Source organism: Urocampus carinirostris, chromosome 1 (assembly GCF_059441175.1).
Source record: "Urocampus carinirostris isolate Australia breed hairy pipefish chromosome 1, RoL_Ucar_1.0, whole genome shotgun sequence".
In the NCBI taxonomy this organism is placed as follows: Eukaryota; Metazoa; Chordata; class Actinopteri; order Syngnathiformes; family Syngnathidae; genus Urocampus; species Urocampus carinirostris.
Genome location: NC_142349.1, coordinates 57,310,652 through 57,324,917, shown reverse-complemented (window position 1 = coordinate 57,324,917; position 14,266 = coordinate 57,310,652). Strand labels below are relative to the sequence as shown.

The window sequence follows — 14,266 nt, the reverse complement described above, 5'->3', positions numbered from 1 at the left end:
GACACTTTTATTGTTTAATAACTCGTGAATCCATTCAAGATGGTTGGTGTAAAGTGTAAAGAGGAGGCGAGCTGTTTCCTTTGAAACGAAAGTGGAATATGAAAGCTTGATGCGGTTGAGAAAATGTTTAGATTGCTTTTTTTTTTTGACACTCTCCAACACCGAGGTGGACCTCCTTGAAGCGCATCTTCCAAAAGTAATTTTAACTCAACTTTATTTATCTTTATAGCGCATATAATTTCATTAAATGTTTATTTTTTAGTACAAAACAATACAGGTTACTTATACAAGCTTTAAAAATACTTATATAAACCTCAAACATACAAAATATAGAACTGAAGCAACTTACGAACAACTTCAACTTACGAACGATCGTCCGGAATCTTGTTCATAAGTCGGGCAGCGTCTGTATCAGGAGTCTCCAATGTGGTGCCTGCGGGCACCTGGTACCCTCTAAGTACAGAGATCAGTTTAGAAAACAGTTCACCAGTGTTGGGTCATTGTGATTTTCTTGTAAAATATGTTTTTGGAGGTGGTCCATTCAGCCACATTTTCACTAATTAACCTGGTAATAACTTGATAATAAAAATAATAATATTTGTTTATTTTTTGATACTGATAAACGAGGAAAAATAATACAAAACTCCAAAGCAACTTTCAAATAGTTTTAGAGTATATTGAAAGTTTAAATGTATGAAATTATTGTAAAATGTAATGGTTAAATGTCTTAATAGTTTAATAGATTTCAAAATGTCTCATTAAGTTCATCTTCAATGTTTTCTATACACTACTACAGTATACAAGTGCTAAGGTTTCTTCATTTTCCTCATGGTAGGGTCTTGAGTTTTATTTAGTGGTTATTTTAAAAAGGCATAACAAACTGGTAGTCCTTTGCGCTACATAATAACAGAAAGAAGCCCTCAGCTTCAAAAAGGTTCGAAACCCCCGCTGTATATACTCACAATTAAGCCTACATCGCATATAAGCCGACCCGCTAAATCTGCTTTAAAATAGCCACATGCTAAAAGAAATACAATATTCATAAAACGTGTTTGTAAAGAACAATAATTATTTAAATGTTTAGATAATAAAGATTAATACACTGGTAATAAACATGAGAACAAAACTGCCTCAAACCATGGATTGTAACTTCGAGTAGCGCCTTGAGGGTGGAGGACACCATTTTCATATTTCGCAATCATTTCTTACCTTAACCTTTGCTTTCGTCACTGTTTCCCACGTTTCCTTATCACTAACCTTTTTGAGGCCCATTGGTTTCTGCAAAAAGGCAACAAAACACACAAAGTCACAATAAAATGAGATGTGGTCCCTCTCCAACACAATCAAGATGTCACTGATTGATTGAACGCGATGAAGGGATTGGACGAGGTTGAGCATGCACACAACATGGCCGTAGACCCCCCTTGTGCCGACCCTCTAAATTCAGTTTTGTATTTTATAGTCTTAAATTCGGCTTACACAAGAGCATATACGGTAACCAAATTATGATGTCTAAGGGGAAACTACATTAGGCAAAAGTAGTATTCAGCCAATTACTGTTGTAGAGGTCTCATTGCAGTGCATGTAAAAGGCAGAGTTTGCGTGCGTTACTTCCAGTGTTGGGAATAACGCTCTAAAAAATAACACGGTTACATAACGGCGCTATTTTTTTTCAGTTATGGGGTAATTTAACTTATTATTTTTCCCGCCATTACAACAATGTTAGTTACTGATGCCTGAAAGTGATGCTTTACTTTAAATAATTTGAAGAAACTACCCACCATAGAATCTGCGTTTGAGAATATTGTCATAGAAGCCAAAATATTACTGTCATTCATTGCTATTCTTGTGTTGTCCATGGGATGGCACAATTTGGTGATGTATTAAGGTAGAAATGCTTGAATTGTCAGGCAGGTATCTGATCTGGTAGGGCAAAAGGTTTTTTTGATGGCTACGCTAGGCTGAGCTATGTGAAAACTGGTTTGTTGTTAACCCTTGGTTCGAGTGTCTTTTGTGTTGAGGAACAAGCTATCTAACGAGAGGTTTTAGAAGATTCTGCTCCTCAGATACAATCACTGGTTTGAGAAGGGGTAGGATAGTCTGGTTGTCCAGATACTCGATGGAAGAAGTACAAAATGTCTCATTGTTTTAGGTTGTTGGGTTTTAGTGTTGAACACTGTTTGTTGTGTGTATGATGGCAGAACTGTTTACTTGTTGAAAAAAATATTTGAAGTACAGTAGCATATGTCTACTTGACCAGTTATGTGACTTCAGACTGTGATTTATGCTGCAGAGTGAACCTCACTTCACATTGTTTTACTATTAACTTTGGTGTGTGCTTTGCGAGCGATGCCTGGCTTTGGCGACATCCAGTGGACATATTTAAAACTGTCATGGTTTGCCAACTCATTTTTCTCTTGTGCTTCTCTCAACTTTGTCTTGCGAGCCACATAAAATATTGTGCCGCAGGCTAGTGTCCGAACCCATGCCGATATCTGATACAAATACTATTGCCTTTGTTATCTTGTTTACATTGTTGTGTGTCAAATTCAAATGCCATTTATTTTCCCCAAAATGTAAACAACAGCATCCTCGCTCCCGTTTAGCTCTGTTTGCATTTCAGCCTCATTGAACCTTTTGAGGAGACGGGTCGCCACTCTCGCATTTGCTGCTTGGAGGGGGGGGGGGGCATGGTTTTAGCCACCGCCTTAAAGAAAAGCTAACAGCCAAAAGGCTAACTAACTTTTTTTATGGTGGAGGACGTCCCGCCGTGCCAGGCTCAATGAGGAACGGCGCCTTAGAAATGCGCCATGGTGAAGGCAGTCAACGCGGAATAATTGGGCTCATTGAGGAATCCGGCCTCGACAAAAACAACAGAACAAAAAATGAATGAAACGTAATCGGATTGGAAAGTTTTCTAACAGGGAAGATTAATACCAAACTTATGGCCAATTTGCAATGTTGATACAACAAATAGTTTAGGAAAATTCAGGCAAATTTACGTTTAGTTAGTATATTAGTATATTTTAGCCGGTTTTCAGACAGAGTTTACATATACTCTGTTAATGTGTCAAATGTGTTAACACCAAGGAACGTTTATTTCACAATTTTCAAGGTGTAATTATCCTTCTTGGAAATCTACAATGTTCGGATTTTACCCAACAAATGAACACCTCAAAAAGGTCAAATTAACACTCTTCCTCTATCCCTCTCCTTCCTTGTTTTACTCCCCCATTTTAACTTTCTTTCATCCTGCCTCACGTACTCTCTTCATTTCGTTCTATATTTTTATGTCTTTTTTCTTTCTTTCTCTCTCTGGCTGATGCTTTATCCTTCTCTTGCTCATTTGCTTGTTTTTTGTTTCTTTTCTACCTCCAATCTCTACCCCCCCTCTCTCGCTCCCCCATCTCTCCCCTCTTACTGTTTTCTCTCTCTCTCTTTCATTTTCTTCTTTTCCTTTGCTCTTTCTCCCTTTTGATTTTCTCTCTCTCTTTGTTTCGTTTTTCTTTCTCCTACCATGTGTCTCTTTCTTTCTTGTTTCTTGTTTTTCCTTGCCCTCGTGTAGGTTTTAGATCAGGGGATGGTCTAATAATAGTCTAGTCTGTAATAGTTAGTGGTCTGTGTATCCCTTTGAGACTTCTTGTGCTACAAATAAACATGACTTGACCTTTCTTTTTTTCTTTCTTTCTTTCTTTCTTTCTTTCTTTCTTTCTTTCTTTCTTTCTTTCTTTCTTTCTTTCTTTCTTTCTTTCTTTCTTTCTTTCTTTTGCTGTAGTTCTCTTTCTCTTATTTGTCTGTCCCCTCTCTCTCTCTCTCTCTCTCTCTCTCTCTTTCCTGTTCTCTCTCTCTTTCTCTCTCTCTCTCTCTGTTTCTCTCTTTCTCTCTCTCTCTCTCTTTCTGTCTTTCTCTCTCTCTCTTTCTCTCTTTCCCTTTCTCTCTCTTTCCATCTCACCAATACTTAATAAAACTTAATATAATAACATTTGAAAATGTTAAATCATATATATTTGATTAGCATTAGCGATTTCAATAAAAAAATCCTCTGTGATTGAGAAAATCTGCCTAATGCATACGCTGTAACATGTATTTTATTATTGATTTAATAGCGATTTGCCTTCCCGCCGTCCTCCTCCTCCTATCCAAACACACTTAACACTTTCCCCGCAAGCATTCTCAAAACTCTTCCTTCCGTGAAACTTGAAAAAAAGCAAATCCACTGAAGCTGATCTGCAAGTGAATGCCACTCTATGCTTCATTAAAGCCTCTTTCTGTGCCGCTCCCGCCATTGTGATCCTCCCCATATTAATTCAAAGGACAATTAATGAATTCAGGCCAACTTTGAAGTGAGGGGCCGGGGTCCTGCCCCGGGCCGGCCCCCAGAGCGCTGATGGACTCTCTGCCGCATTCTCTGGACTAACCTCAGAGACAGCGTGAAAGGGAAACCGTGAGCAATGGAAGGTCAAGGAGAAAAGGAGCTCTCTATTTCCTCGCCGGTTTTTGCCCAAGAAAACCCTCTGATGAGGAGATAAAGGAGTGGGAACAGAAAATAAGGGGGGTTCGAGTGGGAAAGGTTTTGGTGCTAAGGGACTCTGCAAAGAGGAGGACAATGGGATGGTTAATTGACTAAGGCCAGACAGCGTTGTCAATCACTTAACTTTGTTTAGCCTCCCTCTTTCCTTTCTTTTTCGTCCTTTTTTTTTTCATTGGGCAAGTTGCCCGTGATGGACAAGGGCCCACGTTCCGAGTTTAGCCTTTTTCTGCTGGTCTTCGACGGAGTCTTTTGGAGAACACTATTCGAGAAACCGGCAATACTAGGGATAAAGATGGATACTAGAAGTTTGTAGCAGTTAAAAATAAGTTTCCCTTGAACAAAAAGGATGTTGGAAATATGACCCATTGTGGGTCAAAATTAGATTGATTTTATTTGTGTTTTTGTGGTTATTGTTGATTGTCCTCTTTTGACAAAAATAGACAAATCAAACAAATAAACAAGGAAACAAATATGATATTAGTGTAAAATGGGCCAAACCAGTTAAGATGACAATTGTTGATTTTTCTTTGTTACATAACAATAGAATCAACAAACAAACAAAAGAAAAAAGAAATTATGCTTGTATTAGGTGTTTGTACTTACAGTATTACAAAATATGGTTTGTGTAAAAATGACAAATTTTGGGTCAGATGAATATTTTATTTTTTTGGGTGTTTTTTATGGTTCCTAATTTTTTTTGTTATACAAAAGATAAAGATAAAGATATTGGTTTAAAATCAGCCAAACGGATATTAGATGTTAATATAACAACATTAAAAAATATTGTTTTTAAAATGATGGACCAAGGCCCACGTTCTGAATTAAGCCTTTAGTCTGTTTTCGGAGGATTCTTTTAGAGAATATGGTTCAAGAAACTGGCAAGACTAGGGATAAAGACGGAAACTAATAGTTTGTAGTGGTTAAAAATAAGTTTTCCTTGAAGTCAATACCAGTCAAGTCATGTTTATTTGTATAGCCCTTAATCACAAAGAGTCTCAAAGGGTTGCACAGACTACAGATTATTGCAAACACAGTCTCATTATTACACCATCCCCTGATCTAAAACCTACATGAGGGCAAGGAAAAACTGAAAAACCTCAACATGAGGAAAATGAAGAAACCTTGAGATAGGACCGCACATGAGGTAATCCCCGTTCTAGGATGACCAGACTGCAATGGATGCTGCAATAACAAATAATACGCAGATATTATCAACATAAAATGTAAGTTATTCATATGCTATAGAATAGAAGTGTGTTTTAAGCCTAGATATAAACAGGCTTAAACAAAAAGGTTGGTGGAAATATGACCCATTTTGGGTAAAATACGATCAATTTCCTGTGGTTGTTGTTGAGTTTTATTTTTTAACATAAATATCGTACAAACGAACCAAAAATAAAAGTGGCGCGTAATTTTATGCAAAATAAATCAGAAAGTTGGGTCAATCATTCCCTAACAGCGTAAACAGATTGTTTTTTTTTTGTAAGATACAATTTCTAATTAAAACGAGCCAAAAACAAAAAAGACAACTAAATCTGATCATACAATATAGGTTGTTTGATTGTTATTGTTATTTTAAAGTCTAAAAAACCTTAAATAATTGGTATTTCTTGGTTTAAAGAAAAAACATTTTGTTTTTATAAAAATATAGTTTGTTTTATATTAGCCAATACAATTAACCAAACATTTAGTTTATTTTTACTATAAGCCCATCCTAACTCTTCTGAAATGTAATTTAGATTTCTAATATAAAAAAAATGACCCCAAGTATTGAGTTTGCCCTTTTTAGAATGTATTTTTATGTGTATATTTTAAGACTGTCTTAGTTTTATTTGCCATCCAACCAATTTGAATTTTTTATTTATAAATCTGCGATTATCACTGAACATATTTTGGCTCTATATTTCTATAAAATGCAAATGCAATTCAAAGAAAAATCAGCCAGTTTTGATTAATTTTCCGAGGTTAAGAAACCATTGTATGTTTTTCTTGCAGCATAAATATTTACGCTTCAGTTTGGGACTGTACAAAAATCTCATGGGGTGGATTTGGTCATGCTAAAAAACGACCACCCAGTCAGAGTTGAAAAAAATAAAAAAATAAAAAAGACAATAAAAGTAGCTATGGTGCTATTTTTCGAACACCTGAACGCATCTTTGCAAAGCGTGCATAAGGGGAAAGAATGTAAGGGTTGCGCAAGAACTCCCTAGAGGTCAGGGGTCAAGCTAGGGTCGCTCGACTGCTAAAACTATCAGCCCCCGTGGACCAGGTTACCATAATGTTTAGACGAAACAACATAAAACTGTTAAAATGAGCACTGCGTGAGACAACAAGAAATAAGTATCTCTCTTTTGTTATTCAAATCTTCAATCTCATCCAGAATTTTCTGTATTCATGCGTTTGTTTAGCATTAGCAACTCAAACAAAAACAATCGTGATTGAGAAAATATATCTTCTCTCTGTAGTAATTATTTAATTACCATTACAATTAGCGATTAAAAAAAAAAGAAATCTGTGATTGAGGAAATCGGCCCAATATAAACTCTCAGATATTTGATTAGCAACGGTATAAGCAATTCAAAACAAAATAATTGTTATTGAGGGGATCTGTTAAATCTATACGCTATATTAAATGTACGATTAGCATTAAGATTAGCGGTTAAATCATTTGTGATTGAGAAAGACCGCTCAATTTCAGCTCTAAACCCTGTGTTTCAATAAAAAAATCGTTTTACTAGAACATCACAATGACCCAGCACTGGTCACCTCAGCTGTCTTATAGGGCACCTTGGTGCCCACGGGCACCATGCCGGAGACTAAATTATATATCCTATTAGCATTGGCGATTTGCTTAAAATTAAATACTTTGTTTTAGAAAATCTGCCCAATTTGTACTTTATATTGCTTTGCTAGCATGCCAAAAAACAATAGTGTGGTGTGGTTTTATTAGATAGATAGATAGATAGATAGATAGATAGATAGATAGATAGATAGATAGATAGATAGATACTTTATTCATCCCTGCAGGGAAATTCACAAATAATGTCATAGTGTTAATAATCAAAGTGTTATAGTTATAAATACATAGTACGTGTCAAGAACCGGAACATGATCAGGACCCAAATGCGTGACGTTTCTCACACAAGCCTTTTATTTTACGAGAAATGGGGAGTCATGCACGTTAGGCAGCAGTCTGGCGTGGAATGATAGGAAGCCAGAGGCCGACGAGACCGATACCACTTGCCTGATCAGATATCGGACGGATGGGGTTGATACCGGACAGGACGGGACAGACAGGAACAAAATCAAAACAGGATATCAAAATTAAACAGGACAAACTAGACGGGAACGAAACTGGAAACCGATATTAAACAGGACAAAAGAAACGGGAACAATACCAGACAGGAAATACCAACAGGAAACAGGACCGAGTGAAAACCCACGTGTTGCGGGGCAGAGGTTCGTTGATGGACTGACAAAGGAAGAGTGAGAGCACTGAGCTTAAATAGACGGAAAGCCAATATGTCAACGAGCCGCTGCTGGTGCCACACAGGCGGGGCCAATTGGGTGCCATGGCAACCGTGACAGTATGTATAGTTTTAGTTTAGTTATAGTGTTATAATGTGCATAGTCTTTTTAAAAATGTATGTATTTTGTCAGGGGTATGAATCAAATGACTAACCCAAGGGGCTTTTTTGCTATAAGACAGATAACTGCGATGTTATATTTGTCCGTTATCAATCCGCTAACTACCAGCCTGATAAGTTTCGTGCATCCCTATTTTTTTAACTCACAAAAAAATTATTTCGCCCTTAAAAACGCCCCTCCAAAACTATTTTATAATGCGAAAAATCCCGTTCAAATTCTCCGTGACTGCACTTTGGTCCACCTTGCAGGCTAGTTAGCGCCTGTTGCTGAGCGCCACCGTGAAAGTGTTCCCCTTTAAACGCGCCACAAGTGGAACTAAATAATGAGCGGTGCACACCGGGCGCGAATAATACCCACGCGGCGCTATTGACGAACACCCGCTAGCTGTTTGTAGCGCTTATTAACTCCATCTTTTTATGCGCGTCATCAGTATCATTGCCCCCCTTCTCCCCCTTGAAAAAAAGGAAAAAAAGCTGCAGCTGCAGGTTCCTGCTCTTTAGCAAGTCAAGTGAACACCCCTATTTTTTCCACCCCCCCTCAAATGTTAACCCTAACTGAGCCTATAAGCTGTCAGTTTACAATTCTTTCTTTCGCTTCTGTGCATCTGCCGGCGATTTTTTATTGAGGGGCCCCCACTCTCGGTGTGAAAATGGGGGCCTGATCGACTTCTCTGGGCAAATACGGAGTTCATTTGTCTCTTCTGCCCTTTGTTTTGCACCGGGGACACATGTCACAAGCTCAATTACCTTCGCTATTAACAAGGCTCGGAGGAAGGGCCAACCGGCCCCACCACCCCCTCATCGGGGCCTGGGCTGTAAAGTGGCCCCATATGCCAGGCTTCTTTTTTGCTTTCCGGCGCTGTCGCTTTTCATTTTCACTCTCAGTAATTCACTTCCCTTTTTGAGGTGCTTTAGTTGTATCCTGAACGCAAAATAATAAAATAGAACATAAATCAAAAATTGTATTGTTCTTGTGCGTTTTTGATATATATACATATATATATATATATATATATATATATATATATATATATATATATATATATATATATATAAATTGGAAAAAGTTAAAATAGTGAATCATCCTGATTCAAATTATGCATTATTAATTATTGCCTTCACGTAATAATAAAGAAATAACTGACTAAATAAATAAGTGAATAAATAACGAAATAATTGTAGAAATGAGAAAATTAATGCTTGACAAGTTAAGTCATTAAATGAATGATTGAACAAACACATAGACAAAAAAAAAATCAAAAAGCTTCTGATATTTTATCTTCAAATATATATTTTTGCTTGTGATTCCATACTTTAGTTATTCCATTTAGAAAAAAAGAAAACAATCAATAGCTAAAACACAAACAAATCTTTAAAACAGATACATCATACACTTTACGAAATAAAATATTCTACAACTTAATTTATATTTAATTTAGTGAATTACAGAATTCTTAAAAAAAGTATTCCCAATCAATGTAAAAGAAAATACGGAAAATTTGTCATATATTTTTTTATAGCTTTATTTAAAAAAAACGCATAAATGAACATAAAAAAAAAGCCAAATACAATAAATGTATTTGGAATTGTATGTATTTTTATTTTTTTACAAGTAAAAACTGAGTTGAAATAAATACTTTAGGTTTTGGGGCGGCATTAGCTCAGGAGGTAGAGCGCTTGTCTTAGGTTGCAATATCGATTCCTAGCTCCTCTGTGTTGTATGTCGAAGTGTCCTTGGGCAAGACACTGAATCTCTAATGCCCCCGATAAGCAGGTAGGCGCCTTGCATGGCTGACTCTCTATTGGTGTGTGAGTATTGGTAAGTGTGAAGCCCATTTACTAAGCAAAGAGTTACTTTTGGGTGGTTGAATAGCGCAAAGGTTTACCCGTTTTATATGCACTTCTAAAATAACATCCTATTATGTCATTACTATGCCACTATCCGGTTTTAATGATTAGAAGTAGTGTTAAAATTGTCAACCACTAAAACATCATACCAGTGAGAATCCAATTTTTCCAGAAAATCACAATGACCCACTAAAGTGTTATTTTCGTGATCTACTCAGGTGTTTTGGGTGCTACCTTGTTCCCGTAGGCTTTATGTTGGTGAGCCGTGCCTCAAGCAAGTGTAAAAATGTATCGTCTAATTCTGGGAATTATTTCTGTTTTAGGGGACTTACTGTGGGCCCCTCACAACTTATTGAAGTCACCTGAGTCGAATTCCCCACTGTCCCACTACCCGGCGTCTTATAAACGTCTGTTTTCTGACTAATTCCACACCAGCCCCGATTTCCGCCCTCGGGGTTGTAATCTTTCTATCGAGGTTCATTTGGCGAAACAGCTAAAGTATTTTCGGCTCCCCGGAGTTTTAGCCGCAGCGTAAAATTTGATTTGGGTGTTTAAGTAAGAAGGGTGGGGGGCAGCCCCTTTATGTGTTTTGGATCCTCTTTTGTCGCTTTTTTATGTGTGGGAACAAATTTGCTAAATTTGGGAAGGTGTTCCACCTCCAGGGTGGCAGGCGAAGGGTGGCCCCAAATTTCAGGTGCCACCGGCCTCCTTTCCTCCTCCCACCAACCAAAGCCCATGCCCTGGGGTAGTGGAGGGAGGGGCCAATCCCCTGCTGTGCCCCCTTTGTGGCCCTTCCACCCTCCACCCCTCCTCTTCTTCCTCCCCCACCCTTCCCCCTCCCACTCAGTTCCCTGCTGGGCAGGTGACAGGCCCCTGAATGCGGGGCTCGGGCGTCCCTGATGGCTCCTACAGATGGAGCGTGGTAATCGGTCCAAAAGAGGGCCCGCCACGGAAGATACAAAGGCTTGGCTCCATCACTTCCACAAAAAAAAGAAAAAAAGAGTGAAGGAGGAAGAGTGCTAAAGCACAGGATGACAAAAGCAACACTGTCATCTGCTATTAGGATCATGCCGATGATGGAGTGTTTTCTCCAGTTTATAATAATGTAAAACAAAGGGGAGGGAGGTAAAAGGGTAGTAAGCTCCGCCCCCACCCGAGTTTCTCTGCCAATTTTTTACTTTTTAGATGATTTTTGTTTAAATAGTAATGTTTACAGAGCAAAATTTTCATAGCAAAAAAATGCCTCAGCCCGACCCATTGCTGGTGCTAACTAGGCACACTTTATCAAACAATACAATAAAGCAAACAATAATAAACACAAATTATAAAAAATAAAAAATTCACAAAAGAAGGTCACAGGTCACACTGCGACAGACAACTCACTCTCTCATCCAAGCTTACGGACAATTTGTACCGGCCAATTAACCTGACATGCATGTTTTTGGAATGTGGGAGAAAACACGGGGGAGAACATGCAAACTCCACAGGAAAATTTGTAGCTGGATTTGAATACATGTATACTGTATACTGTATATGTGTGTATGCATGATATTAAAAAATACTAAAAAAACACTACCACTTTAACTAAATTAATAAATTAATTGATTAACACATTTTATTACTAAATACATACTGTAATTATATTGAAGATGTGTCTTTTTAAAATAAGGAAAAAAATAAAAATAGGATACTAAAAAAATTGTGTAACTATAAATAACTAGATTTACCCAAAACAAATACTTTAGAAAATATGATTAAAAAATAAAAATAAATGCTACTTCTTTAAATAAAAAGAAGCTAATATGAAATGACCACAACATTTTTTGCCCAAAAATCAAAACGAAACAAATATAAGACAATAGAAATTTGAAAACAAAATAATAACTCTGTCAAAAAAGACTTCTTTCCAGCATAAGGGAATTCCCAAATGTATGCGTTATGCCAGGCCAGATGCGCGCTAGCAACCGGCTTAAACATTTCCTGCTTGGCTCCAGGGGCCCGGGGAGACTCACAGCCGCTCCCCCTCTGCCTGGTCTAATGTCTGACTTGGCAGTTTTTTAATTAAAGCTTTAAATCTCATCCATTCTGGGTGGGAGAATTTGCCTCTTCACTTATTGTTTTCCCAGTGTCTTAACTAGTGGTGAGACACCTTGGATTTAATCCAGCCCTCTGAACAAAAAGAAGAAAAAGTAGAACTAAAAATACACTTATTAGTGAGTAAACTAAAGATACTTGTGAACTTTGATAAACTAAATAAACAATAACCGTCTTTTGGGCTAGCTGCGGAAGCCCAATCATTATTTAATAGATAGCTAAGCCCCTTTTCCTGTTCCTGGATTTGAAGGCCTTCATTGATTCGATTCTTCTGCTATATTGGACCCCAAAAGCCGTCATCGGTCGCCGTCTGGCTCCGACCAGCCTTCAACTGAACAAACAGATTAAAAAGCACCTGCCAAGGGCCGAGGACCCGGTAGAGACACAGTGTCCCCGGGAAAAGGACGTCCCGGTGAGACAGAACCCCCTTTAATCCGTGTTCAAGCAATCTCCGGCTTTTGATCCCTTCAGGAACCAAAGAGGAGTTAAAAAAAACTGAGAATACAATTTAAAGCGGCTCGGTAGCAGCTACAGCTTTATTTTTCTGGCTTTATTTTTCGATCTGGCTTTTGTAAAGCCACCCCGCCCACACCTAAGAAACAATTTATTTGTTCTTTTTTTGGGTTCTTCATATAGGGTTAGTTCAACACAATTTTGGCTATATACAAAATGACGTGGGCAGCACGGCGGCGCAGTGGTTAGTGTTTGTGCGGCACAGTTCATGTCATGGGAACCTGTCGTGGGTTCAAATCCAGCTCCAGACTTCCTGTGCGGAGTTTGTATGTTCTCCTCGTGCTTGTGTGGGTTTCCTCCGGGCACTCCGGTTTCCTCCCACATTCAAAAAACATGCATTTCAGGTGAATTGGCCGGTCCCTAGGTGTGAATGAGCGAATGAGTTGTCTGTCCCTGTGTGCCCTGCGATTGGCTGGCAACCAGTTCAGGGTGTCCCCTGCCCACTGCCCGGAGATGGCTGAGATGAGCTCCAGCCCCCCCGCGACCCTAATGAGGATAAGCGGTACGGCTGATGAGATGAGATGAGACAAAATGACGTCCACCAACAAACATCATTGTTGGTGATAGGAATGAGTGGAGAGGTGTTGTGAAAGGATAGTAAGATGTTTGGACGTGTTCTAAGGGATGGGCTGGGCACCTGTATGATGCGGCAGGGGTAAACCAGCGAAAGCTGTCGGGCCCTGCTGTTGAACAGAAAAGTGTGTTGTGTCACCCTGACCCGAGTGACATGGCCGCTTTCTGGTGTCCTGTTTCATCTGGAGGGACGAAAGCATGACCAACTTGGATGCCGAGGTGTTTGGGAATTTTGGGTTGGCCATGGTCCAAAAAATTGTTTGTGTGTTTTTTGCTACTTTTCCCTTTTCTTTTTTTCATTTTCTTTGATATTCTTTATTTTTGTATGTGTTTGTCTTACTGTCGGTCACCGGGATATGACCAGGGTAGATAGATAGATAGATAGATAGATAGATAGATAGATAGATAGATAGATAGATAGATAGATAAAATGACGTTCCATTAGTGCCAACAACTATACCATGGTGTAGTTTGACAATGTCATTCTGCATCTGTAAGGGTTGCGTGTCGTCTTCGTTTACCTATATGTGTCATCGTCCGTGTCGATGTTGGTTAATGTTGTATATGTGCACGTGTAACACTATGGTTTCCACTTGTGCCAAAACCCTCTATAGGAAATATTGTGTATAGGTCAAGTATTATTTGTGTCAGCTGCTGTTGTATATGTATATGTGACATGTACTATAGGGTTATTTTGGTGCTAAAAGTCAGTTTATGCATACAATGACGTTCAATTAATACCACATTTCTGCCAATGTGTAGTTCGACCATGTTGGTAATGCGTGTCGCTGCTACGTTTGTATGTCAAGTGTCGTTGCTGGTGTTAATGTTACCTTTTTTTGTCCATGTGCACATGCTACAGGGCATCTACATGTACAAAACACATAGTAACATGGCATAATATTTCCGTTTTTGATGAAACAAGGGCAAAAAAGATTTAAAAAAATGCTGAATGGATGAATTAATTAATTCATTTGCTGATTTAGCTATTCCTCAATCTATTTGTTTGTCTATCCATCTATTCTATTTTTCTCATGCTCGTTTGTCCGTTTATTTTTCC

At 38.3% G+C, this 14,266-nt stretch overlaps 1 protein-coding gene across 1 annotated transcript in view; it reads left to right on the top strand.

Annotated features, from left to right (window-relative positions):
• pax3a (paired box 3a) overlaps nucleotides 1-14,266 on the top strand; it is a 39,010-nt gene that overhangs the window by 6,617 nt on the left and 18,127 nt on the right. The gene's annotated exons all lie outside the window — the stretch shown is intronic.